This window comes from Chelonoidis abingdonii, chromosome 4 (genome assembly GCF_003597395.2).
Source record: "Chelonoidis abingdonii isolate Lonesome George chromosome 4, CheloAbing_2.0, whole genome shotgun sequence".
Lineage (NCBI taxonomy): Eukaryota > Metazoa > Chordata > Testudines > Testudinidae > Chelonoidis > Chelonoidis abingdonii.
This window is the reverse complement of record NC_133772.1, coordinates 75,704,203-75,719,618: the sequence shown is the minus strand read 5'-3', so window position 1 is coordinate 75,719,618 and position 15,416 is coordinate 75,704,203. Positions and strand designations below refer to the sequence as shown.

General features: G+C 43.7%; 1 protein-coding gene across 3 annotated transcripts in view; it reads right to left on the bottom strand.

Moving 5' to 3' along the window:
- The window catches only part of HSD17B12 (hydroxysteroid 17-beta dehydrogenase 12), a 192,258-nt gene that overhangs the window by 132,262 nt on the left and 44,580 nt on the right, over window positions 1-15,416 (bottom strand). The gene's annotated exons all lie outside the window — the stretch shown is intronic.

Genomic DNA, 15,416 nt, shown 5'->3' with positions numbered 1-15,416 from the left:
GCTACAGCTTTGTAGTCATTCCTGAAATCAAACTCGAATGCCTGGTCTACACCTAAAAACTTAGGTCAATCTAGCTATATTGCTAGGTGGAAGAGATGCAAAAACCTGAAAATTCTGAGAGAATTGTATTCATCCTAAGGATGTAAATATTGTTTAAAAAGTTAATTGCTTAAATGATTAAAAAATATTTCATTTAAACAGTTAACTGATTAAAGGGCCGGCACAGGGCTGCTCTGGCTGGCAGGGCCCCTCCGGCTGGTGCGGGGCTGGCCGGCAGGTTAACAGTTCAGGCGGGTTAACTGGTAAGACTAATGCTTACCGGTTAACATTTTACATCCCTAATTCATCCCCCCTTATTAAATGAGCATCACTCTAAACATTCTTCTCATGTCTTTAAATTCTGCTTGCTTACTTTAATCAGCATAAGACCAGAACACTGTTCAACGTGTACTCCTATTACGCATATAGTAACTATCTTACTACTTCTGCTGTTTCATCATTTCAGTTTAATTGACCAACAATACATTGTGTTCTGTTTTGGTTGTCCAGGCTATACTCCTAAGATACTGCTATATACAATTTTCTTCTGAAATATCTCAAATGAGAGGAGCAGATGTTTCTTAACGGTTTGAGCAGCAGCATCTTATGCAACAACTGGAGCCTTTGTCTGTTTATCAGAGTTGGATCAATTTGTATCTAGTCTCTTGGGCCTGGTCTACACTATGAAGTTTTTTTCAGCACAGCTGCCAGTTTGGGTGTGAAAAACACACCCTTTAGCCAATATAGCTATGCCAGCAAAACCCCCAGTGTAGATGCAACTATGCCAACAAAAGCACTCTTCTCTTGGCACAGCTAACATTATTCAGGGAGGCGGTGTAGCAACGCCAGTAGGAAAACCTCCTTCTGTCAGCATACTCCATGTCTATGCTATAAGGCTTTGCTAGTATAGCTATACTTGCAAAGTATTTGTAATGTAGACAATGCCTCAGTGCCTTCACACTAATTTTTCTTTATTCTATGACTGCAGTTGTTTTGTAGTCTGGAAATAAAATTGTTTCACTTATTGAGCAAATGTCTGCAGGAAGTTTAACAGAAACAAAAAATATAAGTAAGCCGTTTCTTTTACATCTTTTCCCACTTAGTGCACTTTGATCCTGGCCCTGATGTGGGCTGGTTCTTGGATATCTCCCTCTGAGAAAAGTAAATCAGGTTACATGCTGATTTAGTAGTTTAGCAATGGGGACATTTCATATTTCCAAGTTATCAGGTAGCCTAGGTTAGATTCATGATCTAGACTGCTGGCCAGTATAATCAACTGGAATTGTCAACTGCTACTGAAACGGACTAGAAACTAGTTTAAAATCTAGTAAAGACATATGCCAATAAAGAATGATATAGTCTTACACAATTTATATTTCCATTCTGTTGTAACTTCAGATTCATCACTTAATCTGGAACTTAAGATCCAAACCTATGAAATAACCCAGCATTAATTTTTATTTAATACATTTTATTAAAACTCTTGAACTGAAGTAAAATCAAGAAAACATATCACCAGAACCTAGATGCTATTCATAATTACACAAACCACCTTAGAAGAAATTCTTAAGGTTGCAAAGTTAAGCATTTAAGTATGCAACCTTAACTTGGACCCTTTGTGCATACTATTCGTTTCACAGATCCCTTGCCTCATTCAGTGCACAGGATGCACGCTGCTTACTGAATTAGCAGATACTCAATATTTTGTTTTCTCCTCGTTGAAGAATGTGGCCCTAAGCTTATTTACTGCACACTATCCAAATCCTGCTAGAAGATGAAATTAATTTCCAAATGCGCTTTTTCTATTGTGCTCATCTGAGTGCGTCACAAATATTAACTTATTTTCACAACACCCTTGTGAAATGAGAGGATATTACTATTCCAATTTTAGATGGGGAACTGAGGCACAAATTAAGGTCAAAAGCATTCACTAATGTTGGGTGCCAAATTTGTCATCTCTAGTATCTGATTTTTCAGAATACTTAGCAATATATTGCACTTGATACATTAAAAGTGCAGATTCCATTGACTTCAGTTGCAGGTGGGAGTGCTCAGCACATTTGTAAATCAGACCCCAAGTGTTTCATCAGGTACCCAGAAACACAATTAGTGACCACCTGAAAAAATCTGATTTAAGCTACTTGACTAGCATCACATAGGAAATCAGTGGCAAAGGCAGAAATAAAATCCAGTTCTCCAGGGAAAAATTCAACTGTCTTAACCCTGACACCCTCCTTTCTCTTGTTGCAATCCCCAGCCGTATTTACTGCATACATTCTAACATCTGCAAGATATTATGTGGGGGTGCTACAGACAACAACCTTCTTTTCTACACCACCTTGATTCACCACAAGTGGAGATCTATCTTGGGCACTGAATGAGGCAGGCTGATGTGGAAAAAATGGCATATGATCACAAAACTAAAGACTTAATCAATGCATAGGGGACCAAATGAAGGTTGCACAGGTGGGATGACACACTCTGCCAGAGACTCTCTCAGATTTTTTTCAAAAGGTATATAAGTTAGCCAGATTTGAGCAGTTTTTCATGGGCAAGGCGAAAGAGAACTCCCTGACACAAAGGTCATGCCCCTGTCAAATTTCAAGTCCCTGGTCCAAAGCATGGGAGAGAACTACAGCTTCTCAAAGAAATGACTGCCAGAATGTAATATAGGCAAAACATTTTTCCCTGGCCCCATTCTCCGTAATGGCTAAACTGTTCCTTTTTGGTTGAAATTTTCTAAAATAATTCAGGCTGAGGCGGGCATGCAGCATGAAAAATTTCAGTTTGAAAGGTTAATTTGGCAAAGTTATAAATTGCTGAAGAAAGTGCCTAATAATGGGAAGTGTTGGGCAACCTTAACAGGCAGTGCTACCATCCACACTTACAGTAGAACCTCAGAATTACGGACACCTTGGGAAGGGACGTTGTCCATAACTCTGAAATGTTTGGAACTCTGAACAAAGTGTAGGTCAGGCTCCAGTTCCTGACACTCAAAGCCAGACTCCAGCAGCAACTGACTGACAGCTTCCTTGCAGGCAGTTTCTTTCCCTGGATCGGACTGAGTTTGCAAATTTGTCTCACTCCTGGGCAGGGGAGGGGTGTGTGAAAACAGTGTGTCCACCACCTGACCATGGGAGGGGGCTGAAAGAGGCACAGACCCCAGTGCTTCTCCTGCTCTACTTTTCGGGCTGCCTTGGGCTGGTAGCACCAGCATCTTCACATCCTACCTGTAAGTGGCTGCCCCACATGTGGGGGTGGGGGACAGGCAGCCCGGGTGTGCCTACCTTTAAGATGCAATACAGCAACAGTACAGTATTTCCTATTTTTTTTTTTTTTGGGGGGGGGGGGTGTCTCCGCTGCTGCCTGATTGGTTACTTCCGGTTTCACATGGTCTTCAGTTGACTGGTCAGTCCATAACTCTGGTCTACATATCTCTGAGGTTCTACTGTATAAGAGACTTCAACATAATAGTCTATACTAAGCAGAAATTTAACAGTTCTCATTCACTGATAATTACAATGAGTATCTCAACTTTTTAAAACAGAGCATTTCAATGAGTTTTTAATGGGACAATATTTCAGGCTATTTAAAGTGCAGAACTTTTTTCTGTTGTCTTCTCCTTTTGGGATTTGTGTGTGTTCACACATAGGCACACTTCCACACTCACATTCTGAAAATAAAAAGAGACCAGTATGTAAAAATAAAGAGACGAACTAATAGAACAAAAAGCAAGACAGAAAAGGGAAAAGTGCAGTACTTGAAATTACATGGAGAATTTGCAAACTCTTCAGCTCTCAGTCTTCTGGTCAGTTATTATAGGGAAGAGGGGTAAACAGGATCGTCCAGGGATCTGTACTGTGCAGCTGAATATATTCATAAATAATCTGGAAAAAGGGGCAAACAGTGAGGTGACAAAGTTTGCAGATGATACTAAATTACTCAAGATAGTTAAGTCCAAAGCAGACTGCGAAGAGCTACAAAGGAATCTCACAAAAGCGATTTGGCAACTGAAAAGTGTTCCTATTCTTCTTGCAAACAAGGCAATTACGGTAATCTTTCCATTTTTAAAATGGGTAATAGTTCAGTGGTCTTATCTTCTGAAATCTAAATCTTGATAAAGAAAAGTTGTTCTAAAACTAATCAAGATTAAATCCTTTTGAAGCAGAAAACTTTATATTTTATGTAAAGTCTGTATAGCCATACAAGTTGTTCCTCACTACAGTCTGCAGTTTTATTTCCACTCTACAAGATGCCTTGATACTCTTCTCCGAGGGAGTAGTGAGATGAAATAGAATTGGAAGTCAGGGTCTTAGACCAATATCAGATTTTTTCCTTTCAGATTGTGAAATAAGTTTTCGAAGAAAGTATCAGAAGTCCTATTGCTTGGGACACTTAAAATGAGACTGAATAAGAGCAAGAAACTGCACCAAAGAGCACAGAATGGTAGTGAGGTGAACTGAATACCCTAATAGGTTTATTCTGATTTTTCCAGCTCTTGCTGGCTTTAGAAGAAAACAGAGGCTCTGAACTTGAACTCTGTTACTGCTGAGAGAATTCTGCACCAAAAAATAAATTCTGCACATTTATTTGTCAATAAATAGATGTGGAGGCTCCAGTATGGCAAATAGGGAGCACAGGTCTCTGGCTGCATGGAGGTGAGAGATGACCCTGCAGCCCGCACCCAAGACTCAGGAGTGAGGCTGCACCTGACCCTGACACAGTACAAGGGCAGGGCCTGCCCCAGAAACAGCCCAGGGTCCTGCCCCTCCACTCCAGGCAAGCGAGAGGGACAGAATCTTACACATATGCCCCACAATTGCCCCCAATCCAGGTGTGGGGCAAGCAGGCTCAGCCTAGTGGGATCCTAGTGAGAAGGGGCTTAGTGTGGGGGATCCAGGAGTGGAGTCAGGGTTCTGCATGGGGGCAATCTGGGTGCAGTCAGCTTGGTAGCAGGTCTGAGCGGAATCCAGATGCACAAGGGTTCGTTGGGGGGTTCCATGTTCAGGGGAGATGGGACTCCTCAGTGGGGTCCAAGTGAAGGGGGGTCAGCAGAGGGGAGGTCTTGGTTTGGGGGGGTTCAGCAGAAAGTCCTAGGTGAGGTAGGGATCCAGGTGTGCAAGGCTCATCAGGAAGATCTAGATGCCAGGGTGGCCTCAGCGGGGGATGGTCTGGGGGCAGGGGACATGGGGCTCGGTGGGGTAGGGGGGCTGTCTGGGTGAAAGGGGCTCTGGATGCAGAGGGTGAGACCCAGCAGGGTTGGGGTTTGAGTGCGGGGGGTGAGGCTTGATGGGTGGGGGGGTCCGGATGCACAGGGGCTGGGCAAACAGGAAACCAGCTCCTCATACAGTGACCCCTCCCCTCACAGATGAGGAATGGTGGGGGCAGGGAGAAGGGGGTGTGGAACTTCCTGCAGCTGGGAGAGGTTTTTGTGGGTGAATCTGACCTGGTCCCAGCCATAGCCACTCCTTGTAGGGGAAGAGCAAGTCCCATTCTCTCCCCCCCCCGCCCCCCAGCCCAGTCAGGTTTAACAGCTGAGTCCACTGCAAGGTAGGAGCCACCAACCCCAGCATCCACAACCCCGCCCTTCACCTTGCACTGATTTACCTCTCCGCTGCTCTGAGCACCCAAAGTAACACAGTGGTGCAGCTGGGGAGGGTTGCATGACAGCTCTTGCTGCTTCTCTTTGCTTCCCCATCGGAAAGTCATTTTTCTGCAGGGAAGCAAAGAAATCTGCAGGGTACATGAATTCTGTGCACGCAAAGTGGTGTCGAATTCCCCCAGGAGTACTCTGTTCAACTTTTATTTTGGTTTGTATACTTAGCCTGCGTGTTTTTTAATCTTTGAGATGTTGGAAGCTCCTGTTCATTAAAGTGCAAAGACAGAATACAAGTATGTGTTATGAGTATACAGAAGCATCATTCAGACAGCAAAATTAAGGTTGCATGGGCATGTATCTCAACTTCATAGTTCCAGGTTTTCAGGCGTGAGTTTTGCTGAACTCCACGTTCTGGAATGGTATGAACTATCACTGGGCAACCATAACGCATTTTGAGATTGAATTTTATATATACACAATATATTGATTGGTACTGTATATTTGCATTTGATAAAGGAAGTTATTCAGTAAGTGAGCAACAGAAGTTGTCCAGCTGTATACATATCAATGTATTATCAAGACACTGTAAATGAGACATACCAGTAGCCAGTGAGCAAATATTTTTAAAGCATAAATTTATAGATAGCAACCTTATCTAATTTCACTGATTTTTAAACCAGTTTAATTAGGAAAAAGCCAACTCAATTTAATATGCTTTATTATACTGCTTACCAGTTATATCTTGCTTATTCTGTATTCCTCTATACATAACACCCAAAAAAAGAATTACATTCCTCCTACCAGTAGATAAGACAGGAACTGCACAATTTGGATGCCACTCACTTCCCATATATATAAAGAAGCTTCCTGGCTGCAACTGATAGACACCTCCCAAATAACAGTTTCCAAGCAGGTGGGATGTCTAGGATGATACAGTATAGTTTGAAAAATAAATGGAAAACAAGTTACCCTTCTATAATATTTCCTTGTCGAGCATTAATAGTTTTAAGTATACATTTCTGAGAAGACTACACTCTACAGCAGTGGTCACCAATCCGTGGATCGCAATCAACTGGTCAATCCTGGACCCTCTGCCAGTCTATCACAACCTCTGGGCCCCATGCCACTTCCAGAAGCCGCTGGCTGCTGGCATGTCTCTAGGGCCCCTGGAAGGGAGAAGGCGGCTCTTAGTGCTACCCCCATCCACAGCACCATCTCCGCAGCTCCCATTGGCTCAGAACCAGACAATGGGAGCTGCAGGCACAGCACTTGCAGGCACGGGCAGATCACAGAGACAGGCTGCCCCCCTGCCCAGGAGCCGCAGAGACATGCCAGCAGCCAGCCGTTTCCGAGAGCTGTGTGGGGCCGAGGCAAGCAGGCAGCCTGCTGGAGCCCCACTGTGCTGCCAACTGGGAGCCACATGCGTTAAGTACCTCCCAGACAGAGCCTGCACCTTGCACCTCCTCCTGCACACCATCCTCCTGCCCCAGCCTGGAGCCCCCTCCTGCACCCCAATCCCCTGCACTAGCCCAGAGCTCCCTCCTGCACCAAACTCCATCCCAGAGCCCACATCCCTCATTCCCTCCTGCACCCCAACTCTCTGCCCCAGCCCGGAGCCCCCTCCTGCGCCCAAACTCCCTCCCAGAGCTTGCACCCCTCACTCCTTCACCTCAACCCACTGCCCCAGGCTCAGCCAATGCACACCCCACAGTCGAGAATGTTACACTGATTTGTGACAATCCCTGAAGAATTTTGGATCTATAAACCATAAATTACACTAATAAAAAGTAAAACTCATGAAATGTTCAGTGGATTCTATGAGATTAGGTGCAGTGTGACCATATGACCTGTGCACCCAAACTCTCCCCCAGAGCGTTAACCCCTCACTCCTGAACCCCAAATCCCTGCCCAGGCTCAGCCCGGAGCCCCCTCCCACACTCCAAACCCCTCAGCCCCAGCCTAGAACCTGCACACCCTCCTCCCTACCCCAGCCCAGTGAGAGGGACGGAGGGTGAGGGAGAGGGGAATGTAGTGAGTGGGGAGGGGCCCCAGCGAAGGAGTGGGGTAGATCCTCGCCTGATCTTAAATTAAAAAGTGATTTTGTGCATAAAAAGGTTGGAGATCACTGCTCTATAGGACTCTACCTACCAAGAGAAGAGACAATAAGCCCATTCAAAATCTCTCAAGAAAATTAGGCCATTTATCCCCTGAGCTAGTGAATCTATTCACTTCTTCATCTTTCAGGCAGTTTGTCTGAAAGATATCAACTGAATGTTTTCCAATATGGCATTCACCTCCAACACACACTACCAATGACGTAGGCAATTATAGCAAAACCTATCCAATCTCAGGTTCCAACGTTGTCAACTACTGAAATAGCCATAATTTTTTTCCAGTCAAAGTAGAACTTCACCTGTCACTTTGCTTTGGTACAAAAAATTATGTAGGTAGACAACAACTGGACTAAAGCCAAAAGGCTATTCTAACAGGATGGAGTGAGTAAACACCATTTCCTATGAAACCTCACTTGGCTACAACTAATGGAAAGATCAGGTTTAAACTTAACTCATGAACAGACATCTTAAAAGCAACTCAAAAGGCATTCAAAACTACACTCACATTCCTTCGAGACATAGGTACAGCTACCCAAATCAGAAAACATGTACTACTCACTAAAACAGAACTCAAGGAAAAGAATGTGGAACACAAGAACTGCTGTACCAGATAACACCAACAATCCATCTAGTTCAGCATCTTGTTGGCTAGCAAAGAAAGATTGTATCAGAGGAATGTATAAATCTCATGTAATAGATAGCTTTGCGATAACATGTCTACAGAAGTGCTTTCCTACCCCAGGCAGTTTTATGGGGGGCTGTTAAGAATTTATTTAGCTCTTGTAATTTCCAATAAATCAGGTTTGTAATAGAAACTGAGTTGCAACATTAATTATGGAGCAGATATTGCTTCTTGATAAGAACGATAATTCTTTGGGTAACATGTTATTTGCCTTTAAGTTAAAATTGGTTGATAGTTGTAATTTTGGGTGGCCATCTTGTTTGGTCAATAAAAAAGGAGAACTATTCTAACAGGCTGTTTAAGCTGGATTAGCAGTATTCTCAAATTCAAGTGAACTTTAATAACTCAATAGGAAAAACATGTGATCAACATACATGATGAACTCTTCTCCAAAGCAATCTTAGTTTCAACTTTGGAACTATATACTTATGTCCCAATGAAAGGTGGCTGTCTGGATTGCTACTACACTACTGAAGAACACCTGATAATTAAGAAAAGTTCGTACATTTTTCCCCACTGTCACCCTTTCTAAGAAATGTAAATTTATAAACTTTGTTACACATCATCATTAGTAGTAGTACTACTATCGTATTGCCTAGGAGCCCTAGTCCTGGACTAGACACCATTTTGCTGGGCACTGTACAAACAGAACTAAAGACAGTCCCTGCCTCAACAGACTCACAATCGGAGCACATGGTCATCACAAATAAACTTTAAAATACAAAAGAGGGAAACTATCAATAGTTGAATGGACTTTTATAAAAGTCCACTATATGTGTTCCCTTTATAAAGCTGAATGTGCAATTTCTTGGTCTGATTATTTTGTTTTCATCCATTTGGCACAGGCTAGCGTACAGAGTGTTTTCAACACATCAAAAGCCAAAACAGCAGTTTTGTTCACTGCTTAATTTGTACATCAGTGATACTGAGAAAGCCAGTGGAAATGTGCACAGCTCTGAAATAGCTGCTGCAGAGCTAATGAAGAAAGGACCACAACATAAATATGCAAGTCTCATAAAATAAGAATAAAAAATGATGTTTAAAATCACAGGACAGCTTTAACAATGTTAGTCTTGTTGACTTAGATGAAATGCTGGGGTGGAATATTTGGTTTCTTTTAAATACACTGGTAATACTAGCTATAAGGAGGAAAAAGTGACAACTAAAACGTTTTCTTATAAAGAGAAAAGAGTGTTAGCTTCCCTCACTGAAAACTCATTTCAGCTAGACTCCAAACCAACCTATAACAAAGAAAGAAACAAATCATGCTCCTTCATTCAGTTATTGGTGTCCTGGAGATAGAGCACTGGGTGGATACAAAAATCTGTACCTGCATCCAATCCACGACCCGTAAACTTCCAAGGATATAAAGCAGATATCTGCAGATTTGCAGGGATCTACCTGGAGACACAGTAGAACAAAAAATCTGGTGTTGTGGCAATGATAAAGTAATCTGAATATGACAATAGCATGTATCATTATAAAGAGTGTTCTCCAGCCAATAATGAATGTCAATGAAGTGATAGCTATGTTAACTAACGTGAACTGTTTTTCATAACAATAGTAATGTCATTTCTCCAACTCAACCAAAAGTTGAAATGTAACTGCAATAAAATAATTCCTGTCATGATGAATCTATATTTTAATCATATCTAGTTCTGTGCAACCAGATTTTAAAGCTCACATACATTAGGTTTTTTTAGGGGGGAGGGTTTTAATGTTGCCTAATCACTGTTTGTCACTGACTGACAGTTGGCAGAAACACAATATTGCAACATATGTGCATCAAGATTGCAGTTTTACTGATGAGTCAATGCAAACAGAGCTGTCTCTACTGAACCTGTGAATCAGTTAAGAGTATATATTTTGAGAACATGGTACTCAAACAAGGCAAGTCCTGAACAAGAAATTCTGCTCACTCAAATATTTTTCCTGTACTTCTGGAAAATCGTTTTTAGTAGTGTCCATGAAATGCTACACACTGTAAAAAATAAGTGGTTGCAATAAAAATATGGAAATTGTCAGCCCAGAAAGAGAAATGTTCAGAGTACATGAAAGTGAATTACTAAAAAATCCCAACATAACATTAACCATAGTTGTAACGTTAGTTTGAGAATTTGACTTGGAGTAGGGATCGTGGGCTAGATCTACAAAAAGGACATAGGTGTTTAACTGCCAGTGAGCACATGCACAGCCACCTTAGTCTAGGCACGTGGGCATCTAGCTGAGGTGCCTAGACTAAGGCAGGATCTTGTAACTAAGCATTTCCCCATCTATCTTGCTGCAGGACCTCGTCTGGTAGGCATTTTCAAAGGATACCAAAACCAATATAAAACAGCTAGAGGATGAGGAGGTGCCCCTTTTTAGCTCACTGGCTAGAGTACTCACCCAGGATGAGGAGACCCAGATTCAATTTCCTCTTCTGCCTAATCTGGAAAAAGGACTTGAACTTGGGTCTGCACTATACCCAGGAGGGTGCCCTAACCATTGGGCTATAGGGGTAGAGCTCAAGCTCTCCTACTGAAGCTGTTCCACTGTGTATAAATAATTAAATATCCTCTTAAATAGGGGGACTGGACCCCAGGTCTTCCACCTCTCAGATGAATGCTCCAACTACTCAGCTATAAAGTCATGCTGACTCTCTCTTTGGTCAGTGAATATTTAAAGGGATTAGGCACCTAACTCCAGGATAGGGTTCAGATGTGAATCCTGAGCAGAGGAAGGTGCCTAAGTCCATTTGAGGAATAGGGCTTGAGACCCATATCTTAGGTGGCTTCCTGCTCAGCATGCTGGCTTTTGTGGATCGCATTCTTAGGGCTTGGTTACACTTGCAAGTTGCAGCGCTGATGAGGGGGTTACAGTGCTGCAACTTATCAGGTGTCCACACTTACAGAGCTCAGCCAGCGCTGCAACTCCCTTCCTGCAGCGCTGGCTGTACACCTGGTCCGCTACAGGTGTAGCGAATCCAGCGCTGCTGATGCAGCGCTGCTCATCAGGTGTGGACACTCACCAGCGCTGTTATTGGCCTCCAGGGTATTAGGAGGTATCCCACAATTCCGGTAACGCGAACAAACGGAAGGTACTCCCAGGAGCTACTTATCTAAAAAACAAACACAGCTGCTCTTTGCTGCGCCAGCGAGCGAGCGGAGGCTTTGAATGTTCACAGCTGTTTGCTTGAGGAGACAACAGCAGCGGGGAGGGAGGGAGTCCGTCAGGAAGCGTTTATCTGGTCTGAAGCCTTTTTACATTTAAGAGTGACTGAGAGAGGGGTGGGGGAAATGGCTATATTGTAAGGCAGGGAGCTGTCACACAGTGTCTGCTCCAAAAATCCACCCTCTGTCTCCCCGACGCTCCCTGTCACACTCCACCCACCCCTCTTTTGAACTTGCAAGGCAGGGAGCTGTCACAGTGTCTGCTCCAAAAATCCACTCTCTCTGTCTCCGCAAGCTCCCTGTCACACTCCACCCACCCCCTCTTTGAAAAGCCCGTTGCAGCCACTTGAACCCTTGGATAGCTGCCACAATGCACCACCCCAACAGCGCTGCAAATGCTGCAAATGTGGCCACACTGAAGCGCTGGGTCGCTGTCAGTGTGGACACACTGCAGCGCTGGCCCTACACAGCTGTACGACCACAGCTGTAACTACCAGCGCTGCAAAAATGTAAGTGTAGCCATGCCCTTAGGCACCTTAACCTCCCCAAGCATTGTATAGGGAGCCTAGGCACCTAACTCAGAGTTGTAGATTCCACTGGGTCGTAATGTGCCTAAATTAGGCACCAAAACACTATGAATTGCATTGCCCAAGTCCATTTGTCGATACAGCCCCATGTCTTCTTTTCCAGAAAGCACCTATTATGGGCACTTCTGGAAATGAGTAATACAGCATCTTCTAACAGCAAGAGCAATAATATGCAGTCAACCTGGTAAGCTTCCTCTTAAACAAGTCTTAGGGAAACCTACACACAAGTACTATGCATTAGAGATGTACTGCACTTTTAGTGTTCACTGAACTCTTAACAAATTTGTAAAATCCACGTTGTCCAAAGTAAGCCAACTTTTGAAAGCATACTTTTGTATTAGGGCCTACTGCTAAACAGCTGTGCAGGAACCAACAGAAGAAAGCAACACAAAAATGAATCTTTTGCAAACTAGTAAAAGAGAAAGATGATGGTAACTTCAGTGATTTAACTAGCGATTTAAACTGAGGCAGAGTCATCAGAGCAAAGATAAAAATCACAAACTCCTGAGGAAAATATAAGTGTTAAGAGAGCTGACTGGAAAAGGAAGAAGAACAAGAACAAGAAGTTGTGTGCATTCAGCTAAACTGCAAAAAGAATTTGTTTCCAATCCATGTCATTTCCTTAGGTTTGACTCCTCTTATTCGTCCATATTACCTTATATTATTGGTATACAATTACAACAATGTTACGATAATAGAAAGATTCAGAATCCAAACAAGTCAATTCAATGTCACTACTGTACTGGCCGTTTGTATTTAAAGAAAAGCTACAAAGCTCAGCATGACAAAGATAGACACACAAAAAGTATATCATGTCACTCACCTCCGTCCTTCTCAAAAACTCAAACTTGTGAAAACATGATGGATATTGCAAGCACTGAAAGCAATTTAGTTCAGCTCTTGATCAACATAAGTGGTGTGAGAATTAGCTGTTCTCTTTTAAAGAGGATTTAAATCAATTAAATTTTAGTTGCTGTCCAACATTTGGTCCAAATAGCCTTACTCATTGTAGAACTGACACCTTCACTTAGAGCTTTAAATCCCCCAAACTCTGTTATAGCATGAATTTTTCCTTACTAGTATTAATAATCATTAAGGGCCAGCAACAGCTGCTTGGGTGTGTGGGAGGGGGCTCAGGGAGATGGGTGGCACTTACCTTGGGTGGGAGAGGGAAAGGGGGGGGGGGGGCTTCTTAACTTCCACCAACATGTCCCTGCAGCTCCTAGGTGGAGGGGCCAGGGGGCTCCATGAACTGCCTGCACCCGCAGGCGCTGCCCCCCCAAGCTCCCATTGTCTGCGTGCGGTTCCCGAACAATGGGAGCTGAGGAGCCGATGCTTGTGGCGGGAGCAACGTGCAGAGCCCCTGGCCACCCCTCCCCCTAGGAGCAGCAGAGACATCCGGAACTGGGTAGGGAGCCTGCGAGCCTCGCCAACCCTGTCCCCCCAAGTGCCAGACGGGGTCCTGGGCTGCGTGCCACCACACGTCCCCACCCCAGTGCCAGAGAGAGTCCCGGGCTGTACACCACCACTGCCTTCCCCCTCCGAGCACCCCAAAACCCCCTGGCCCGTCCCCTCCCCCCAGAGCATCCCCAGCCCAAGTTTTAGTTAGGGGTATATAGTAAAAGTCATGGACAGGTCATGGGCTGTGAATTTCTGTTTACTGCCTGTGACTTGTCCATGACTTTTACTAAAAATACCTGTGACTAAAACGTAACCTTAATAATCATCAACTAAATGTAGCCCTAGTAGTTGTTTTACTTTTTAAAAGTATAAATCCTACCAAAATGCTACTGTTATAATAAAACAAAAATCGTCAGGCAAGGTGCAAATTGTGAACAAAATGGCAAAGAGAAATTACAAACAATAAACTGAAATTAAATAGTGAAATGTTCCAACAGGTGCATGACTGACACTTCATTGGCAGTTTGGAAAGGACCCCGCGGTAACACTCATTAATATTTTTTTCCTCAGAACTTCTAAAATTCAGGGATTATCTGTTTAACAAATAGGGATTGAGTGGGTTATCAAATGCACAGATCAAATTGGTCACAGCACCATAATCAGAACAAAAGCCCCTTGGCTCCCAATCTTGCATTTAGTCCACTAGACCACATTACCGTAACGTATTTATGACAGTCAAAACAGAGAATTATCAACAGAAAAATGTTTATACTAAAGCCAGACCCTTCTTCCCTTTACACACTTTACTATTATTTTTTCCCTTGGGACCTTCAGTATAAGTCCTTATCCCAAATTTGGGACTTGGCAGGCTTATATGGCTGAGATATTGAGGCAGAATGACTTGTATTTCAGGGGGCTGAGGTTATCCCTCAAGCACATGTTGCAGATACACATAAGCCTGTATCTAAAACTAATTTTCCATTGTTTTCTTTAAACTAATTTAACACATAGTGTGTCCGGGGTGCAGAGGAGGTTAAGCTATACTTAGGGCCTTACCAAATTCACAGCCATGAAAACGCTTCACAGATCATGAAATCTGGTCTTGTATTTTTTTATTGTATACTATACAGATTTCATGGAGGACACTAGTGTTTCTCAGATTGGGGGTCCTGACCCGAAAGGGAGTTGCAGGGGATCACAAGGTTGTTTTAGGGAGGTGGCGGTATTGCCACCCTTACTTCTATGCTGTCTTCAGAGCTGGACAGACGGAGAGTGGCAGCTGGTGACCAAGGATACCATGCCATCCTTACTTCTGCACTGCTGCTGGCAGTGGCTCTGCCTTCAGAGCTGGGCTTCCAGCCAGCAGCTGCCACTCTCCAGCTGCTGAGCTCTGAAGGCAGCGCCACTGCCAGCGCCAGCGCAGAAGTAAGGGCAGCAGTACTGCAAACCCCCCCTCTCCCAACTCCTTTTTGATCAGAACCCCTACAATTACAACACCGTGAAATTTCAGATTTAAATAGCTGAAATAATGACTTTTACGATTTTTAAAGCCCTATGATTATGAATTTGACCAAAAAAGACTATGAATTTGGTAGGGCCCCAGCTATACTACAGCTTTCATGTAGTTTTGGATGCATGCAAGCAGTTCATTGGTGAGAAGTTTTGCTGGATCACTCTAATTTGGATTTGCCCTGCCCTCCACTGACACACTCCCACAGCAGCAGCGCCCTGCTACCAGCGGGCAAACGCATCTCCCGCGGCTGCGGGGGGACAGATCAGGACCACGCCAAGAAGCTGGGGAGGCCAGACAGGCCAACCCCATGCGGGGCAAAGGTGGCGACC